The 21,680-nt window shown below is 47.0% G+C and overlaps 2 protein-coding genes and 1 pseudogene across 4 annotated transcripts in view; 2 read left to right on the top strand and 1 right to left on the bottom strand.

Annotated features, from left to right (window-relative positions):
• Window positions 1-21,680, top strand: part of Ent2 (Equilibrative nucleoside transporter 2) — an 86,661-nt gene that overhangs the window by 276 nt on the left and 64,705 nt on the right. The window lies entirely within an intron of this gene.
• Window positions 1-21,680, bottom strand: part of LOC149365923 (excitatory amino acid transporter 3-like) — a 71,258-nt gene that overhangs the window by 38,161 nt on the left and 11,417 nt on the right. The gene's annotated exons all lie outside the window — the stretch shown is intronic.
• LOC149365924 (uncharacterized) lies at window positions 8,327-9,452 on the top strand (annotated as a pseudogene).

The following is a 21,680-nucleotide window of genomic DNA, read 5'->3' as shown; positions in this document are numbered from 1 at the left end:
TGAGTTGGTGCTTTCGAGTTGTGCCGCCGACGGCTGGACACTCCAGGAGGGCGGTGTTGAAGGGGTGGCCGAACTAGAATATAATTCGTCACCATTGCAGCCCGTAGAATAGTTAGCTGGGACTTGCTCCGGAATAGATTTAAGGCATCTGCATCGTGGTATATCGGCGTCGTGGTGCATGTCGTCACAAGGTCACGTGGCACAGGTGGCCCACCTGCTTCTCGACATCTCGGTGGAATTAGTGATGACGTAATCGTCTTTCATTTCGTTCTTTTCAATTTTGCTGTTGAAGTCATTTTTCTTAATTAGAGCAATTAATTGATTTTACTAATTAACGGTATGGCAACATCATTCTTCAGCACGGCATATAACATTAATTTACTACTCATTATCATTAAACTTTTACGCATCAATTCATCTGGAGTGACGTCATCTTGTGGACATTTTTTTTTTTGCGGACACGTTTTGCGGACAAGATCTGTGGACGTCTCGTGCTGGGTCTGCGAAGTGTTTAAATGCTAGCACTGCCCTCGCTTTTTCTACGTGCTCTTAACGCTACGTTCTTCGTTCAAATATTGGCTGACCAACTGGCGACCCAGTCTACTTTCTGAATGTCCAGAAGCTGAGGGATTCCAAAAGAGGAATCCTTTAGCTTATTATTGCTCTTGTTATCTTGCTCGCCAAGTGTCCTTCACGGGCTGCTTCAGTTTCCACAATAAATCATTTTGGTTGCTAGTCAGCGCAGGTGTCTCTCGCTCTCTGAGCCGTCTTCAAAAAGCGCTGTTATTTCTTTTAAAAGATGTGGCTTGAAGACTTTCAACCAAGCCGACACAATGCGATCCGGTAGCTACTGCTCGGCGGTCACGTGTTGTGTGTGTGTGTGTGTGTGTGGGGGGGGGGGGGGGGGGCTTTATTTCACGGGTCCTTCTGTGGTGAGAGCTCTGCGAGAAGTGTGCGAGATTCCGCGAGAACTGCGATAGGTAGTTTCAAGGCTACCCCCAGTGTTCTCAAGTAACATTTCACGACTCCTGGCAAATGCAGGCCGACAGGTAGGCTGTTTAACACCCTGGGAAAACTTATCAGGGTGGCAATGGTGAGCAAGTTGTAAACATTAAGTTCGTGAGTGAGTGAGTGAGTGAGTGAGTGAGTGAGTGAGTGAGTGAGTGAGTGAGTGAGTGAGTGAGTGAGTGAGTGAGTGAGTGAGTGAGTGAGTGAGTGAGTGAGTGAGTGAGTGAGTGAGTGAGTGAGTGAGTGAGTGAGTGAGTGAGTGAGTGAGTGAGTGAGTGAGTGAGTGAGTGAGTGAGTGAGTGAGTGAGTGAGTGAGTGAGTGAGTGAGTGAGTGAGTGAGTGAGTGAGTGAGTGAGTGAGTGAGTGAGTGAGTGAGTGAGTGAGTGAGTGAGGAACAATAGCGGTTGACATACTATCTTCAGCCCCGCGCACTGGCTTTTGCGGAATTCGAATGCGCCCTAAACGGAAAACTCGGGAAAATTCCGAAGCTGATGGGATTGAAACGTGGTTATGTTTTCATAGGTAGCACTGGTCATTCACATGATCATGATCGCCATTGAACTTTCATTCCATTCTGGTCTTTTGACATCGTTCATCGCACTGACTGGCTGATCAAGGCGATAATGGCTGTGGCTGAGAAGGAACAGAACTGAAACAGAATAGCTGTGTTGTCCTGGCCCTGTTATCGCTTCAGTGCACACTACTTTGCGGCCGATAGAAACAACAGTCCACCGGCACCGATGACAACGTGAGCCAAAAAGGCGAGAAGTAGGGCCACGAGAGTCGTGACGTAATATGAGCAGACAACATCGGACCCCACGCAGGGCGTCGGGTTTGTCGTCGTCACACCTCACGAAAACACGAGCCTGTTCTCATCCCGGCGTTCCATCTTGGAGCAACAACAATGCAGGATGTCACCTCGTCATGGGCTCACTTCAGATGGATGCCGGCTCGCGCTATGGACGTCGCGCGAACGGGTTAGCGGTGTAGAGCGCACTGCGGGCGCCGGCACAATCAAGGGCGAATTGTCGAGACGTCTTGCTTACGCAGCTTCAGTATGGTCAACAGAGTCGCTGCACGTCCGCAACAACCGAACTAGCATGCGTGTTTACTGCGCTTCGTGACCAGCGGAAAAGTACAGGGTCAATCATACTTAGAGGGAACACGGCTCCGCGTGGCTGCGCACACGCGGAGCACTATTGCGGCCAAGTCGGTGGCAAGCTCGTGCAAAGGGGCAGATGACACGAAGCACCATGTTGAAGTCCCTCTTCTCTTGCGCCACTCTGCATTGATTCATGAACGGGTTAGATGCAATGGCACCCCGCAGGTACGTGGCCACGCGGAGCCATGTTCCCTCTAAGTGTGATTGACCCTGTACATCACAAGTGCAGGTGCACCAAAAGTAAAAGGGAGCACGGGAGCGGTGACCAAACTTGCCAGAACTGCATGCCAGCACGCTCTATCAGCAGATGCGCAGCAAAGAGCGAGGGTGCGTCGGCACCTCCGGCTGACCCATCTCGATGATCTGATGCCCGCCTTATCGTCGGGTCGAGCGAAGCCGCGCCGCTGCCATCACTGCTCGCCAGGGGCGCTTGCAGTGCTTCGTCAGGAATGGCAGCATTTTCAGTCATCGTGACTGCCGTGGTTCGCGCTTCACTTGGCATCGAGTTTGTTGCGATATGGAGCGTAAACGCTTCTTCATCGGTTTCACAAGTGCGGTCAAAATTTTACTTGCTTAAAGGGAACACAAGAATAGCAGGCATATATTGGCTCCGTTGTCTTTATGATACAAATAGATGATCAGCGGCATAGCAAACGAGGTAATTGAATACCACTTTATTCAACACATTAGCTTTCTTACCAAAAACAAACTTAAACAAATTTTCATAGAAAATAAGGTTGTCTCTGCTTGAGTCATCCTCGATGTGTTATATTTTGAACATCTATTGATATCACAAAGACAACGCAGCCAATACATGCATGCTTTCAGCCGCGGCCGAAAGACGCGGGTTCGATCCCGGCCGCGGCGGTCGAATTTCGATGGAGGCGAAATTCTAGAGGCCCGTGTATTGTGCGATGTCAGTGCACGTTAGAGAACCCCAGGTGGTCGAACTTTCCGGAGCCCTCCACTACGGCGTCTCTCATAGCCTGAGTCGCTTTGGGACGTTAAACCCCAATAAACCAACCAAACCACCATGCATGCTTTCCTTTTTTTTCCCCCTGGGTTCTCTTGAGCCAAGCAAAATTTTTGACCGCACCTGCCAAACCGATGCACTATCTTTTATACTCCACAGCGCAACAAACTGTGAAGCGAAAATCAGTGAAGCGAAAACCACGCCGGTCGCGAGACTGAAAATGGTGCCATTCCTGACGAAGCAGAAAGAGCACGCCGCCGAAGGCCAGCTTTTCTGCGCAGTGCGGGCAAACAGTAAACCCTTGCTTGAAGCATTGCAAGCGCTTCTGGCGAGCAGTGATGGTAACAACATGGCTTCGATAGTACCGGCGATAAGGCGAACATCAGATAATCGAGGTGGGTCAGCCGGATCTGCCAACCCACTCTCGCTGGGAATCTGTTGATAGAGCGCGCTGGCATGCAGTTTCTCCCAATTTGGCCACCGCTCGCGTGCTTCGTTTTACTTTCGGTGCACCTGTACGTGATGTGCGTGTGTTATATCGAAAGGCATGGCTGACTCTGAACGCTGGGAATAACGCAGTTCGCCTGCAGGCGCTATGCCAGCGAACAGCGATGCAGTGATCCCGCTCCGACCTCGGTATGCTGAGCGCCCGTTCCTGCGACACCTCTCCTGGGCGCCATCTTGTTACCCGTAGATGACGACAACGAAAGGAATGTTTTCCTTCGGCACTACCGCAGGGCTGGAACCGGGATAAATTGAAATCCTGTTTTTCGTAGAATCCTTTCACCATTTGCGGGGTTCCGTGGTGGAGAACACGCATAGAATATGAACGGCATGACAATACTTGCTTCAAAGGAGTATAGGCTTCTAATATTAGTTGCATGTTTTTTTTTTCTCTCTCTAATGATGCATAAGGCATTTGAATACATGGATCACCACGTCCTATACGCCTACTACCGCTGATTTATTCATAATTGAATTTTTTTTTCTCATTATGTTTCGGTTTCATCAAGCGAACGATTGTTGTGACGTATAAGGTATGTAGGTCCCGTGAGGCGTGTCAAAAACTGCAATATAATCGGCGATGCGCCCGTTGTTGATATTACGCCTCTTGAATCCAGCTGAGTTAAGCGTTACAACAAATTTAAACTACGCATCAACGGTAATATTGCCGTTTCTTCAAGCATCACGTGACCAAACACACCCTGCACGTCACAGCCATTGTTCGGCTGTAGAGACCGAAAGAGCATCAAGACGATATTAAGTTATCCACTATATAGCGGTATAAAGCCGCCGCGGTGGCTCAGTGGTTATGGTGCTAGGCTGCTGACCCGAAAGACGCGGGTTCGATCCCGGCCGCGGCGGTTGAATTTCTTTGGAGGAGAAATTCTAGAGGCCCGTGTACTGTGCGATGTCAGTGCTCGTTAAAGAACCCCAAATTTCCGGAGCCCTCCACCACGGCGTCTCTCATAGCCTGAGTCGCTTTGGGACGTTAAACCCCATAAACCAAACCAAACCTATATAGCGGTTTTAGGGGAATGTCACGGGTTTATCCATGTATACTGGTGTCTAGCGCATCATGTGAAAGAAGCAAACGCGCAAGCAAGAAATTGATGTGATTTCTGCACTCCTTTAACTGAACAGCGTTGACTGGCCTATTTCTGGGATTACCTTCTTTTGGCGGCGTACGTACCATGCTGAAATACTTCGCGCAAGGTGCAGACTAGGCCTCCACGAGTCTCATACGGGTTCAAGGTGAGACTGACAGGCCGTGAAACGGGGCAAGACTCACTGACGCGCCCTTGAAAAACGTTTCAAAAAAAAAAGTCCGCTTGGGCTGTGTCACTCACGCAAGCGGAAAGGAGGGCCGGGGCAAGAGCCAGGGAGAATACTGGGGAACTTTCCATTCCACATTTTCTAAGCACGCATACATTTCTTGCCTTTCTCTCTCTCTCTCTTGTGGCTCCAGTAAAGATGATATATACAGCCCTGAGTAATATGAGAGGGAACAAGCTTTTTGGAGAAAATGGCGAATTTTCTAGTTATTTCTCTTCTTAATTTCAGCAACTTTTGCACATTATGTGCAAAGAAAACAAAGCGTCACTTTAGCCGTGCAGTTGTATTCAGAAAAACTCCCTTTTCAAATTCGCTCGAAAAAATCAGTCCCCAAATAACAGCCAAATAATTATTTCGGCGAACAACTCAAAATTTCCCTGTCCGATTTGTTGCTAACTACTTTCAGAATCCTTCACTTTACAAACAATGTAGTTCGGTAGCGAGGTAGTATAGGTAGCAAATCTGCTGGTGTGATCGGCATTAAGCGAGACACTTGAGCAATCTCTTTAAAATTTAAATTTGTTTTAAAATTCGATCTTGCCCTTGCGAATTCAAGCAAGCCAGTCCAGCGGCAATTAGCCACTGTGACTCCACGGTCAGTAAAGAGCTTTCAGTCGCACGAAACACGCCTGACTCTACCCAAAGGCCTCTAGCGAAAGTCTGTTCAGAGGAGCTTAAGATGTACGCTAAACTCCATCAAGAACCGGCAGACGACGAATACGCTACTCTTCGTCTAATTCGAAAGGCGAACGCAGGGGTGACAGAGTAGAACATCCTCTGTCCATTCATTCCAGCAAAACGTCGGGCAGCACTTACGACATCATCCGCCTGATGGTGATCCGTAGTTCTCGCCCGGCTTTCGTTGCTTTCATGTAATTCACCTCTCTAGAGCGAAACAACACCGTCGTTTATTTCAACGCAGCTTACTTTTCCGCTTATGAAACGAGCGTTCCCTGATGCTGAATCATGTCTGCCCGTTGTTCCGTTATTGCCAGCCGTCCTTCGCGGCTTGCATGCGAATGCATTGATGCCTCATCTGCACTCGTCGCCTCTGTTTGCCCTTCTTTATCATTTTCTTTTCGTCCGTTAATTACGTCTGCTGAATTAGCGTAATTATCTTATGCTTTAATTAAAGATCGAATTCTTTACTTCGATTATCCCTTCTTTTATCTCAATCAACCATTTTAGTTTTCCGAATTTGGTCGCCGTTGTTGCTTTCCCGTCCACTTACTATATCCCCGCCCGGCCTATTCAACCATCCAATGGTTATTGCTAATAACTAATTAACTAATTAATGTGCGTCAATGAAACTTTTTGTTCGATTAATTATCACTCATCAAATACATTTCAGTTCATTTCAAACTTTATTTTCACTCTTTTGCCTTTTTTTCCACTCTTTTGCCGTCCACGGCTGTTTTCCCGTTCACTCACTTTATTGACGTCCGCGCTATTTCGACGTTTATTCGACATTTTTGGCTCTAATTAATTAACTAACCATTCTGTCAGCATATATATATATATATATATATATATATATATATATATATATATATATATATATATATATATATATATATATATATATATATATATATAAGAAGGGGTGACGATGGAATGGATCCGGTAGAACATAAACGTAATTCGGTTGACACACGGTAGAAAAACAAGTTGAATAAACACGGTACTAAAGTTGATTTTCTACCGTGTGTACACCGAATTACGTTTATATATATATATATATATATATATATATATATATATATATATATATATATATATATATGGGCGTGTTCAGATAAGAACGGTAATCGAGGTCCCATGACCATTTTTTGTTTTCAATGAAAATTTTATATATGATGGGAAAATGTGTCCACACAAAGGAATGAACCTTAGTTTTGCAAGAAGCTTCGTAGTTTTCTCGGAAAAAAATCGCATGTCACAAGAGGTGGAGAATGTCGTTTTTGGCACTTCGCAATGTTGCAAGTTTGAAGCCTCATTCCATGCACAAAAAACTTTTTTCGCGCATCAGCATTTTTTCAGACCTTTGTCACAACTTGTACAATCAGAGAAAATAAAAAATGTTTTCTTGCTTTTTCAACCTTCCGAGTAAAAAAATTGCAAACTTCGCTTCTGGAGCTATGCGGTGCAAAAAAGGCACTTTTCAGGGCAGCCTTAGGCCAAGATGCCTAAACATCTCCCCACTGAATATTTTTCTCAGCATTTTTCAGCTGTTTTTACTCACCTCAGGCAAGTTCTGTTGCTCTAGACTTGACAGATAGTTTTTAGTACGGTCTCAAAACTGGCCAAAGTTCAAAAACGCCAAAAAAGTGACAACTTTGACTTGGGTTTAAAAAAAAACATCATCATCGAATTTTGTTAAAATTTGCCTGAATAATCCTCAATACATGATAACTTTAAGGCACTAGAAAAGTGTCGCATTATATTGTTTTAAAATACAAAAATAAACACAAAACTGAGTTCATGTTTTTGTTATATAGAATTGCTTATTACTGCCTCTTAGAAATAGTAGCTGTCAGAAATTTGATTTAGCACTCATTGAACGTAGTTACATTTTATTTACCCCAATATCCGAACCATTCTCAATGCTTATAGAGCTTCTATTCGCTTGTTAGCGGCGCTCTTAATGCGTGAAAATGGGAATAAATTCGCTATTTTGCCTGATGCATAAGAATTGGCTGGTGGCGGGCGAACGTTGTTTGCATTCTCTAATTTATTCGTCGTACGGTCTATTGGTATATATAATCGATTTTTTAAAGATATTAGATCATTTCTCGGTTCTTAGAAAAAATGTTATATATAAAAGTTAATATTAATCCGTTTCTCAATTCGGCGTTTTCGAACCTGCGTCTATTTACCTCTGAGTTCAATGGTTCTACAAGGCACTGTCAGGGGACAAAACGTCGTCTCCTGAGGGGAACGATTTATCTGCAAGGTTTTTAATCATGGGGAGTTTTAATCTGGAGGCAATTTAAAAATTTGATGCCGCTTCATGTGCACATTGCAATTCAGAAAATCGTAACAAGAAATGAACGGCGGCAGTTGATTTCGGTTTTGCGCACAGTATATTGTCCAGCACGAAGCACTAGCCAGATCACAATCTCTTCCATTCAGAAGCAGCGGTGGAGGCCACGTAGGATGCACTGCCTTAAGCTGACTGAGCGTACTTCCACAGGTGGAGCGTCTAAACTCCAGGCACTTTCTTTGCCAGTTTTCATTGTTCCTTCTTCACTTCGCGAAAGTCTGCAAGCTCCCTCTGTGGCCGCTCCAGAATGGTGATGTTCTTTAGTGTTTCTTGAATTGCGTCTACGAAGCCTCTGGCAGTGTGTATGACCTCACTTGCAGGCTTCCGCAAGTTGTGTTGTGATGCTCGATGTTGTGATGCTGCGTCATGTTTCCTCAGGAATTGTGCCACTATCCACATGATGGCATCTTCACTTTGTAAAATTTTGAAATGAGCAGCGAGGATGAGATGTTGATTGCTACATGGGAATACGGTGAGCTAGTTAAAAAAACTCTGATCGCTTCATCGTTTATTAGAGAATTTCTAAGAGTGGCCATGAAATGCATTCCCTATAACTATATTATATCTGTGCAAGCAAGAGCAAAAACACGAAAAAACACACAGCTGCAAGAGAGGTGCAGTTTTTTTACATTTTGATTTTGCCAAAAAATGAACAGTTGTGCTTCTAGACTGAGTACAAGCGTACCATTGGCGGAAAAAGCAGGTAACCGTGTTTACCTGCGTTGTCATGTCAAGAAAATCGACTGGTAACTACGCCGTTAATTTCGACGATATGTCTCATGATTCCGCTCATGCATGCTTGGCTCTGTCGAAAATCAAAGCACATCTCGAAGAAAACGCGCCAATCTACACTAAGATGATATATTTGAGCGACGGGGCTCCCGCTCACTTCAGGAATAAATACCAGTTCCATGAGCTGCAGCGCAGTGAATGTCAACGGACGATATTGATGTTTTCGGCCTCTGGACACTGCAAAAATGCTTGCGACGGCGTTGGTGGGCTAGTGAAACATTGAGCATCAAACCACAACTTGCAGAAGCCTGCCAATGAGGCCATACACAGAGCCGGAGGCTTCGTAGACGCAATTCAAGAAACACTAAAGAACATCACCATTCTGGAGCTGCCACAGAGGGAGCTTGCAGACTTTCGCGAAGTGAAGAAGGAACAATGGAAACTGGCAAAGAAAGTGCCTGGAGTTCAGACGCTCCACATCTGGAAATACGCTCAGTCAACTTAAGGCAGTGCATCCTACGTGGCCTCCACCGCTGCTTCTTAATGAAAGAGACTGTTATATGGTTAGTGTTTCGTGCTGGACAATATACTGTGCGCAAAACCGAAATCAACTGCCGCCGTTTATTTCTTGTTACGATTTTCTGAATTGCAATGTGCACATGAAGCGGCATCCCATTTTTAAATTGCCTCCCGATTAAAACTTCTCATGATTAAAAACCTTGCAGATAAATCGTTCCCCTCAGGAGACGACGTTTTGTCCCCTGACAGTGCCTTGTAGAACCATTGAACTCAGAGGTAAATAGACGCAGGTTCGAAAACGCCGAATTGAGAAACGCATTAATATTAACTTTTATATATAAAATTTTTTCTAAGAACCGAGAAATGATCTAATATCTTTAAAAAATCGATTATATATACCAATAGACCGCACGAAGTATAAATTAGAGAATGCAAACAACGTTCGACCGCCACCAGCCAATTCTTATGCATCAGGCAAAATAGCGAATTTATTCCCATTTTCACGCATTAAGAGCGCCGCTAACAAGCGAATAGAAGCTCTATAAGCATTGAGAATGGTTCGGATATTGGGGTAAAATAAATGTAACCACGTTCAATGAGTGCTAAATCAAATTTCTGACAGCTACTATTTCTAAGAGGCAGTAATAAGCAATTCTATATAACAAAAACATGAACTCAGTTTTGTGTTTATTTTTGTATTTTAAAACAATATAATGCAACACTTTTCTAGTGCCTTAAAGTTATCATGTATTGAGGATTATTCAGGCAAATTTTAACAAAATTCGATGATGATGTTTTTTTTTAAACCCAAGTCAAAGTTGTCACTTTTTTGGCGTTTTTGAACTTCGGCCAGTTTTGAGACCGTACATAAAATTATCTGTCAAGTCTAGAGCAACAGAACTTGCCTGAGGTGAGTAAAAACAGCTGAAAAATGCTGAGAAAAATATTCAGTGGGGAGATCTTTAGGCATCTTGGCCTAAGGCTGCCCTGAAAAGTGCCTTTTTTGCACCGCATAGCTCCAGAAGCGAAGTTTGCAATTTTTTTACTCGGAAGGCTGAAAAAGCAAAAAAAAATTTTTTATTTTCTCTAATTTTACAAGTTGTGAAAAAGGTCTGAAAAAATGCTGATGCGCGAAAAAAGTTTTTTGTGCATGGAATGAGGCTTCAAACTTGCAACATTGCGAAGTGCCAAAAACGACATTCTCCACCTCCTGTGACATGCGATTTTTTTCCGAGAAAACTACGAAGCTTCTTGCAAAACTAAGGTTCATTCCTTTGTGTGGACACATTTTCCCATCATATATAAAATTTTCATTGAAAACAAAAAATGGTCATGGGACCTCGATTACCGTTCTTATCTGAACACGCCCATATATATATATATATATATATATATATATATATATCATCATCATCAGCCTGACTACACCCACTGCAGGGCAAAGGCCTCTCCCATGTCTCTCCAATTAACCCTGTCCTTTGTCAGTTGCCGCCACTGTATCCCCGCAAACTTCTTAATCTCATCCGCCCACCTAGCTTTCTGCCGTCCCCAGCTACGTTTGCTTTCTCTTGGAATCCACTCCGTTACCCTTAAGGACCAGCGGTTATCTTGCCTTCGCATTACATGCCCTGCCCAAGCCCATTTCTTCCTCTTGATTTCAACTAAGATGTCATTAACCCGCGTTTGTTCCCTCACCCACTCCGCCCGCTTTCGATCTCTTAACGTTACACCTATCATTTTCCTTTCCATAGCTCGCTGCGTTGTTCTCAACTTAAGCTGAACCCTCTTTGTTAGCCTCCACGTTTCTGCCCCATAGGTGAGTACCGGTAGGATACAGCTGTTGTATACTTTTCTCTTCAGGGATATTGGTAAGCTACCATTCATGATCTGAGAGAACTTGCCATATGCGCTCCACCCCATATATATATATATATATATATATATATATATATATATATATATATATATATATATATATATATATATATATATATAAGGAAAGAGTTGAAGTACACTTCTTAGAGAAACATTTATTTACCGACGGTTTCGGACGGTGGACCGTCCTTCATCAGGGTAAGGTTGTTTGTGAACAAAGACGATGCACTTGCTCACGGCACCGCACACAGATGGAGAGGGAAAGACGCTCTCCTTTGAGGAAACAAAACAAAACACGAAAAGCAAGACAGTGGCGGACAAGGGTGTTCCTGCCGATTAAGGGTAAAATGAGGGCTGCAAAGCGAGCAGACAAAAAAAGAAAAGAACGAATTCAGGACAGGGGAAAAGAGGGGGTGGGGGGAAGGGAAGGAGGCAAAAGGTTGTAGCGGAAGTGGAGAGGGGTGAGCTGTCTGCGAGGAAAACCGTTGAGAAGAAATATTGTGGGCGGAGGCTTCCTTCGGCGGGAGCGGGACGTTCGAACACGCGGGAAGAAAACATTATCGCGCCCGTTGCATAACTGTTACGTCCTTTATTGCTGGTGGCAGGGTACAGACTGGCGGGGAAGCCGCCAACACGTGACACATGGTAGCTCAGGGTTGCTTGGCCCTAAAGATTGTCCCGCTATAACACTCCTCCCCCCTACGTCACGAAGTCCTTCAGATACGCAGGGCGGCTGCGTTGGCGCTGTGGTCGCTGGACTTGAAGGGAAGCACTCGCTTCACGGTCCTCACCACAGGAAGCAGATTCGGTACTGGGTGCTGCAGCCTCCTCCAGTCTTTCTCCTTGGTCCCGTCTTCCAGGGTCCTCTAGGCTTGAAGGAATGCCAAGCCCGGAACACCCTGCCGGGGAAGCAACCAGCGGTTCCTCCTCTTCACACATCCCAGAAGCGAAACTGTCCAATGCGTAGCTGGCAGAACGACTTCTGAGTTGGTCAACATGACGTCTCCATCGACGACCGTCCTTGGTGACGACCAAGTACGACACTGGTCCTGTGACAGCATCCACAATGCCCGGCAACCACTTGGGCCCATAGAGATAGTTGCGCACAAACACTCGATCCCCCACATCAAACAGTCGCACTGCCTGGCTACGGCGCTGCATCACCTGCTCTTGTTTCTGCTGCACACTGGACTGCAGGTCAGGATGCAGACGCTCTAACACAGTTGAAAGTTTCCTGCCCATTAGCAATTCGGCCGGGCTCTTGCCTGTTGTAGCATGAGGCAGGATATGCTGGGTCATTAAAAACCTAGCCAGACGTGTGTCGATATCGCCTCCAACCATTCGCTTGAGTACTCCCTTGGTTTCGCGCACCATGCGTTCTGCTTGACCATTCGAAGAAGGGTGATATGGGGCAACGGTCACATGTCGGATTTGATTCCGGCACATGAAGTCTCTGAACTCCTCCGAACAAAAGGTAGTGCCATTATCAGAAACAACAGTTTCTGGAATGCCATGGGTAGCAAAAAGGAAACGAAGCTTCGCACAAACTGTAGCTGTCGACATGGAATTCATCCGGCACACTTCCAACCACTTTGAGTGAGAGTCCACCACAATGAGGAAAACTTTGCCTTGGAAGGGCCCAGCAAAATCGATGTGTAGTCTTGTCCAAGGACGCTTGGTGAATTCCCAAGGGTGAATCTTTGCAGCTGCTGGCGCAGACCTGGATTCCTGACAACGTGCACAGTCTCTCACCTTCTGCTCAACATCTCTGTCGATTCCTGGCCACCACACGGCTCCTCTGGCAAGCCCCTTCATCTTGACAATTCCTGGATGAGCTGTGTGAAGAATGTCCATGACATACGGTCGAGCTGGCTCTGGAATGACCACACGACTGCCCCACAGCAAACAACCTTGGTACACCGACAGTTCATGCTTGCGGCTCACAAACGCTGCAAACTCTTCTGGCAGCTTACCCTCTGGCCACCCATGCTGCACCCAATTGCAGACTCTAGCCAACAGCTTATCCCTTGACGTGAATCTTGCCACCTTCCTAGAGTTCCATGCTACTTCCGGCGCCATTTCCAGCATCCCTACTTCCCCAAGACGCTGCTCCTCTTCCTCTGCCCTACTGGCTCTCAGTGGTAAACGACTGAATGCATCAGCATTGGAAAGCTTCTCCGCTGGTCGATACTCAATTTCATAGTCATAAGCCGATAACATGAGGGTCCAACGCAGCATCCGTGGTGATAGCACCTGGGGAATGGGCTTGGCATGGTGCAACAGTCCTAAGAGGGGTTTGTGGTCTGTCACAATTTTGAAATGTCTCCCATATAGAAACTGATGATACTTCTTTATGCCAAAGCCGATGGCGAGCGTTTCTCGGTCTGTCTGGGCATAATTCCGTTCTGCCGCACTCATAGTTCTCGACGCATATGCAACCGGTCTCTCGCTGCCATCTTCGCACACATGACTCAACACAGCACCCAGTCCGTACGGGGATGCGTCACAGGCCAGCACTAGGGGTTTGTTGACATCATAGTGCACCAGAACATGTGATGACTGTAGCAGATCTTTCGCCTGGCGAAATGCTTCCGCCTCAGCTTCCATCCAACGCCACTCGCGACCCTTGTCCAACAGCCGGTACAGTGGCTCCAAGGCATGAGCTGCTCCTTTAAGAAACTTGTTGTAAAAGTTCAGAGCTCCTAAAAAGGCTTGAAGTTCCTTTTTGCATGTCGGCTCTGGGGCCTTGTGAATAGCACGCACCTTGTCTTCTGTCGGCTGCACACCTGCAGAGTTCACACGGAATCCCAAGTAACACACTTCCTCAACACCAAATTGACATTTGTCAAACTTTAGTCGCAGACCGTCTTCATGAATTCTTTTGAGCACTTCTTGTAAACGAGCATTGTGCTGCACCTCATCCTTTCCACCGATCAAGATGTCATCCAAGAACACAAGAACACCATCAATTCCATGCAACAGTTCTTCCATGTACCTCTGAAAGATAGCCACTGCCACTGCCACGCCAAATTGAAGACGGGTTACGCGGAACAGTCCTCGATGTGTTGTAACCGTCAACAAGTCAGCTGTTTCTTCATCAACAGTCTTCTGTTGATACGCCTGTCCGAGGTCTAGCCTTGAAAACTTCGAGCAACCTGCCAGCCTGGCAAACAGCTGCTCCGGTGTCGGCAGGGGATACGTCTCCCACTGCACTACACGATTGACTGTGCTCTTGTAGTCCCCACAGATCCTTATCGATCCATCTTTTTTGACAACTGGAACGACAGGTGTTGCCCACTTCGAGTGCCGCACAGGCTGGAAAATGCCTTGGCTCACCAACTTGTCCAGTGCTTCGTCCACCTTCGGTCTCAATGCAAACGGTACTTGTCGTGGCTTCAGAAATCGCGGCGGAGCTGCCGGGTTCACCTCTATGCGTACAGGAGGCCCTTTACTTGTCCCAAGTCCAGGCTCAAAGACTGAAGAATACTTCTTGAGCAAGGCTGTTGTTCCCCTACTGCCAGTTCGACTCGGCTCGTACACACTGTGAACACCACTCAGACTTATTCCCAAAGACTTGAACCAGTCCCGACCGAGAAGTCCGATACTAGCACCCTTAACCACCACCAATCGCAGGCGATGTTCCTGCCCCTTGAATTCCACCTTCACGGTCAGTTCACCCAACACTCGTAGTTCCTTGTTATTGTAAGCTCGGAGATGAAGAGTACTTGGGCGCAACGCCCTTTTCGATATTCGCAGCTTCTGCATAGTCCGGTCGTTGATGACTGAACACACTGCACCAGAGTCCACCTCCATCTCTAGGGGACTTCCGTTGACGCGCACTTCCACTCTCACGGCTGGCTCTTCACCAGACAGCACGAACACGTCGTAAACGTCCGACGCAGCATTCTTGTGACGGCCTCCACTGGCCCGTTTTTTGTTCTGAGAGTTGGGTTCAGCCGAAGCGCGAGCTGCCGCCTTCCTCCTGCATGCTCTCACTATGTGCCCTCGTTGCTTGCAGAAGTGGCACTGCATATTCATGAATGGGCAACTGCTTGGCGAATGCGCACCCTTGCAGCGGAAACATACGCTTGTGCTTCCAGGCGAACCAGCCTGCTTATGGGTACCCTCCTTGGCTGTCACTGGCGCAGAGACCTTCGCAACACACGGGTCGAAACGCTGCCCGCTCACGCTGCCAACTTCACACGATGCGGCACTGCCGCGAATTTGCTCGGTCTGTCGCTGCGCAGATTCCATTGCAATGGCTTTCTCCCGAGCTGTAGCAAACGTAAGCTCCGGCTCCGCCAGCAACCGACGCTGAAGGGTCTCGCTTCGCACCCCGCACACTAGCCGGTCGCGCAACATGTCATCGAGCGACGCACCGAAATCGCAGTGTTCCGAGAGACGTCGCAATTCTGCGATGTAGTCGGCAATTGACTCACCGGGCTGCTGTTGACGTGTGCCAAACTTGAAACGCTGTACTGTCACCGACGGTCGCGGCGAGAAGTGGTTTGAGAGACGCCTGACGATCTCATCGTAGGCCACGGCCGACGGCGTATCCGGAGAACAAAGGGAGCGAACGATGGCATACGTTGCTGGGCCGCAAACGCTGCAGAGCGTTGCTCGCTTCTTCTCGTTACCGTCGATGTCGTTTGCTTGAAAGAAAAATTCGAGGCGCTCCAAATACAAGGGCCAAGACGTCGCCTCTGTTGGAACGAATTCCCCAATCGTGCCCAGCGCAGTTGCCATTTTTACCTCGTCGCCAATTATATGTTACGTCCTTTATTGCTGGTGGCAGGGTACAGACTGGCGGGGAAGCCGCCAACACGTGACACATGGTAGCTCAGGGTTGCTTGGCCCTAAAGATTGTCCCGCTATAACAATAACAGTGCCAACCGCCCGACAGAAGTGTAGTTACTGGCTGTTTGAATGTGAGTTACGGCGGCGGCGCGAGCACATCGACGTAGAGTTAACCGGCCAGACGCCGGACGGAAACCTGATCCCGTGGCTGGGCCCCGCGGAGACCCAGCGCCAGCCCCCGGCCGCTACTCGTCAGCCGCGCGCCCCCTCGCAAAGACACAGCGCCGCCGACGAGGTCCCCTTTCCAAGGACCGAAGTGGGGGGCAGAGCAACGAAAAAACGAGAGAAATAGAGGGCGTACGCAGAGCAGGAAAAATAAAAAGAAAAAAAAAACAAAACAAGAAAACAAAAGAAGAAAAAGGAAAAAAAGGAGAAAAAAGGGAAAGAAAAGGAGGCATGAGAACTTGCAAACAAGTGAAAAAAGGGAGGGGGGGAGGGTAGCTTGCTAAGTACCTCCCTCATCTACCTCACCTTTTTGAAAAACACGAAGTAGCCCAAATTCACTTACGGCCCCTTGTTAGCGCCCTGTGCCTTCGTAAGGCAGGCAAGTAGAAAATTGGGCTTTCTAGCTGGACGACCGACGAACGGGATTCACAGTGATCCACAACCATATTAGTGTATAGCAACACTCCTAATCCTCGTTCGCAAACCAATGTAATGTACTGAGTATCATTCTTTTCGTTCTATTTGAAATGGCATTTAAAAAAAGGGGGGGGGGGATGGAAGGCCCCCTTGTGGTTTACTGCAGAAGTCGTTTCAGCAGCAATGTTTGGGCATAAGGAAGAAAAGAAAGGTTGGGGTAGGAGACAGGCGGCATGTAGGAGCAAACACTCAAAATGGCATGACCTCAGGCGATTCAGTCGAAGAGGCTGTGAATCTCACTGGGCCTCTGATTTCTGAAGTGCGGAGAGAGCTCCGGGGTTCTCATTTATACCTGCCTGCACTGTATTAAATTTGAAAATAAAGTATGACTCCCGTTGTTCCCGCTCACGGGTATTTTTGAAACCGCTCTGTAGCAGAGTGACTTTAATTTTGTCGAAATCATGATTTTCTTGACGGACGTGTTTCGACAGGGGGAGGAGAGGAAGTGATTTGGCATGCGCGCGGTGATTATTGAATCGAATTCGGAAGGGATTCTCGGTCTGGCCAATGTATTGCATTTGACAGTTGCCGCACTCGAGCATGTACAGTACGTTACTACTGTCACAATTCAAGTTCTCTCGAATGGAGTGTTTGAAATTAGAATGTGTGCTCTGAGCCAACGTCGTTTTCTGCATGTGCTTGCAAACTTGACACCGATTCTTCCCGCAAGGCACGCAACCTACAGGCTCTTGTTTACTGACAGTAGAGTGAACCACATAATTTTGCAAATTTTTTGGTCGTCGGTAGTGACCCGTGGAGCCGTTGGGAAAATCTTTGAGAGTCGGTCGCTTTGTTCGATGATGTTAAAATGTTTTCTTAGAATTTTGTTTACATTCGGAAGGTTGTTCGTAAAGGTTAATACTAGATTAGAGCGGTGTTCATTGGGAGCTGCTGACGCGGGATCCCCAGACAGTTCGTTACGATTTCTCTCTTCCGCTTTTCTAATTGCATCGTCGACAATAGAGAGCGGATAGCGCTGATGATTCAAAACCTCCCGCATACGATTAGAATTATCCTTAAAATCTTCTGAGCGTGAGCACACTCGTTTGAATCTGATGGCCTGAGAGTATGGAATAGAGGTTTTGCAGTGGCGTGGGTGGCAGCTCTTGTAATGGAGGTACTGTTGTCTATCAGTGGGCTTCCTGTAGACACTCGTGATTAAGATGCCCTGTTCTATTCGAATCAAGACGTCCAGAAAGTTAATTTGATTGGTCGAATAGGTGTGCGTAAAAGAGAGGTTTGGATGTATGTTGTTAAATGATGAGATAAACTGGATGAGCTGGTCCTCAGTGCCGGTCCATACCATGAATATATCGTCTAGGAAGCGTCTGTAGAAAGCCGGTTTTGTTGGATATGACCGGAGAAAGTCCGATTCAATGCTGTTCATGAATATGTTGGCATAGTTTGGCGCCATCTTTGTGCCCATAGCGGTGCCACTCGTTTGTAGGTAGAACGAGTTGTTGAATTCGAAGGAGTTGAGTTTGAGAACCAGATTAGTCAGTTCTGCGAGGGTACTTTTGCTGGGAGAATCCAGGCTTTTGTATTTCTCATACGATGTGATCAGAGCCCGGATGCCGTCATCATGCGGTATATTAGTGTACAGGGATACCACGTCCAGGGTTACCAGAAAAGCTCCTTCTGGAGCAGTAAATTGACTTAATTCTTTTAGAAAATGAGTAGTGTCACGAATGTAAGATGTGTGTTTAGGAGGGATATGCCTGATCAGAGAATCAATGTAGCTGGAGATTGGTTCCGTGAGTGTGCCAATGCCGGAAACGATCGGTCGACCCGGATTATTTTCTTTATGTATTTTTGGGAGCATGTAAAAGCGCCCTGGAGACGCATTTAATGGCGTCAGCGCCTTTCTTACGCGTGGCGGTAATTCACCTTCATCGGCGAGTTGTTTCAAGGTTTTTTCTATAATTTTTCTGTGCTCAGTGGTGGGGTCTGATGAAAGCAAGCGATAGAAATTGGAGTTATTGAGTTGGCGGTATCCCTCCTGGATATACTTTTCTTTATCTAAAATTACTATGCCGCCTCCTTTGTCAGCGGGTTTAATAACAACGTCCGTTCGCTTGCTGAGTGATTCCAAGGCGTCACGCTCTTCCCTGGAAAGATTCGGTGGTCCCGGTTTGTGTGCCTCGAAGGCCTGAATGATGTCTCGTTGAATCGCTTTTAGATACATGTCCAGATGTTTATCCCTACCGGATCTCGGTGTCCACTGTTCCTGAGAGGGAGGGAATGAGTTGCAATTTTGGTTCGGCTTATCAGAAAAGTACTCCTGGAGTCTCAGATTTCGAGAAAAATTGTCGAGATCCTTTAGTAATTTGTATTCGTCATATCGGCCAGTATTTGGACAGAATTTCAGTCCACGTGACAATACCGATTTTTCCTCTTTGCTAAGGGGTGCGTTTGAGAGATTAATAATGTTCTCCTGTACATCCGAACCCTCCAATGTTTGATTGAATGGGGTTGCATGATCGCTTGCAGGCATGCGGGTGTATATAGGTTGTATTTTGTCCTCTCTTTGTTGCGATGCCACGGCGCTCTCTCTTCCTTCCTCAAGCTGGATGTTATCTCGCGAGAATTTCTTGCATTTGTTATTCCAGATTTGCTTAGTCTTGCTTGACTGAAAGAACTCAAGCTCTTGAGTCTCCATATCCGAAAGTATCATATTTTGACGAGCTCGCCTCTCCTCACGGCTCAGTGATGCCAACATCTATTTGCAATGGTCTATAGTTATTTTCAGAAGGTTTAGGGATGCGTTAAGCAGAACTTGGTTCCAAGCTAGGCTATTGGTTTTCGAGAGATTGTTCATCGACGGCGTTAAAGACACGGAAAGGCCCTTGGGCACCGTATTTGATTTTAGGTATATTTCAAGGGACTTTATGTGGAGCTCGTGCCTGATCCTTTTGTCTATTATTTTTCTTAAGTTTAAAAAATTTCGAGAGCGTGTAGCAGCAGCTGAGGCGGGGAGTGGGTGGCTGAGCGCGATCACACCGTCAATCCTGTCTCACTCGCTGGGCGGAGCCGCAGCGTCGCCTGAGGTCATACCTCGATTTCGGGGTTGAAGGTTTCTCCGCACAGCCGCTCCCGATGTCAGGTGTTCGTCGGCGTCTTTCGGCCGTTTGAGCTTCAGTTGCTCTAGGAGACGCTGATACGCTCAAAGTTGGACTGCAGGTCTCAGGTGCAAAATCCAGTGGCGCCTCCTGTGATCCGCAACTGTTTCGGGTGGTGGGCTTTCGCGCAGCAGAGTGTTCCAATTGGTGCCCACTGGCCGGCGGCTTGGAGGTGGATGGGGCGAAATTGAATGATGGTTCCCTCGCTTCGCTGGCATTGGTTTCTGTCCTGAATTTTGGGGTACTGGTGATATCTATATGGTGATCCGAATTAGGGAGATGATTCTGCTGAGCTGGACTGGAGGATCCACGAACGTACTCAGGGATTTTTGCAACTTCTGACTCCGCTTCTCTATGAGAATTCACTGGCCGAATACTTGGATTGTCCGCTGGGAGCGTTCGCCGGAATACTCGCGTAACCGGCCTCCGAACATCCTCTATTCTTCGTGCCTCTTCGAGGGTAGGGAAGCAGTGGCTTGCCAGTATGTTGGCTGAGTTCTGGCGCTCGGCTACTGCCGCGTAGGTGGGAGGTGCTGTTGTAGTGCATCCTGAGGCGGGAAGGTGGTCAAGCCACGGTGCTATGCTGTTCCGTTGGATTGTCAGTACCAGGCTGTGAATGTTCCACGCAAGCACTGCGACACCGCCATAACTCGGATGCACCCCATCCGCGGCCAGGACCGTAGACGGGTGGAAGGCTTCCAGCGAGTGGTGCAAGTAGAAGACGTTGTCGAGTTTTTCGCTGAGCTGGGCAAGTTGGGAATTGAACCTCCCAGCTCGCCTGTTGAACTGTTGCACCGCTCGCCAATTACCGAACCGTCGCCGGCGGTTTGGGGCACGCGGGAGCACCAAGGTAGTAAATATGGCCTCGATTTGGGGGCGTTGGGTCCGGATAAAGTTGATAACGTCCACATAATTTTGGATGGTGGCGTGAATGTCCTCAGAATAGAGGTCGTTCGTCCCAACATGAATTATCACACAGGTGACACTGTAGGGCACAAAGTCGAGAAGGTTCGGAACATCCCCGATTCTTGCTCCGGGCTGGATAACGAAGGCCGGGCAATGTTGGCTTGATGGGTCAAAGTAGGTCGAGACGTGCCTTGTTTGGGAGTCCCCTATCACAGCACATGTTGGAAAGTGATGAGGAAACTTCCATACGACGTTTCTTGAAGTGGAGTTTCTTGAATTGAAGTTTCTTGAAGTGACATTTCTTGAAGCAGCCATCGAAGGTGAAATATACTACGATGAAAAAACTTGCTCGACTGCTGTTAACATAAGGAAAGAGTTAAAGTACACTTCTTAGAGAAACATTTATTTACCGACGGTTTCGGACGGTGGACCGTCCTTCATCCTTCATCATATATATATATATATATATATATATATATATATATATATATATATATATATATATATATATATATATAATATTGCGCACCATCCTTACATCATCCTCTTTCGTTTACAACCAAACGTTTGATGCTACCGCTTCTCAGAATGTCACAACTGCTGTAGACACGTTTTGAGGACACATTTTGTGACACGACCCCGCCGACATAGCCTAGAAATGCTTTTGCATTAATAAGGCAGTTTAATGTCCCCTTTAACTGAAACAAATCTCACGAGAACGGTCGAACATTCTAGGGGTGACTGAGAGCGACAGCTTCGGTTGCCAGTGTGCGAGGCCATATCTTTACTGTGAACAACCAATGGGTCCTTTCCCTAGGCACGAAAGTATACCAGACACGGCGCGGTCAGAACGCGCTCGGTTTGGCGCGCATATCACTTGGCGTTGCACACGCGCAATGCAATAGAAACAATGACCTCGCATTACGGAAACACTGGTGACAGTCCCCCCCCCCCCCCCTTGCGGAACCGGTATCTTGTGTACCTGACGACCAGCTCTTGATCTCCCTA

This window comes from Amblyomma mixtum, chromosome 1, assembly GCF_055824585.1.
Source record: "Amblyomma mixtum isolate Tamu chromosome 1, ASM5582458v1, whole genome shotgun sequence".
Classification (NCBI taxonomy): domain Eukaryota; kingdom Metazoa; phylum Arthropoda; class Arachnida; order Ixodida; family Ixodidae; genus Amblyomma; species Amblyomma mixtum.
The sequence above is the reverse complement of the archived record's forward strand: the minus strand, read 5'-3'. Positions and strand labels throughout refer to the sequence as shown.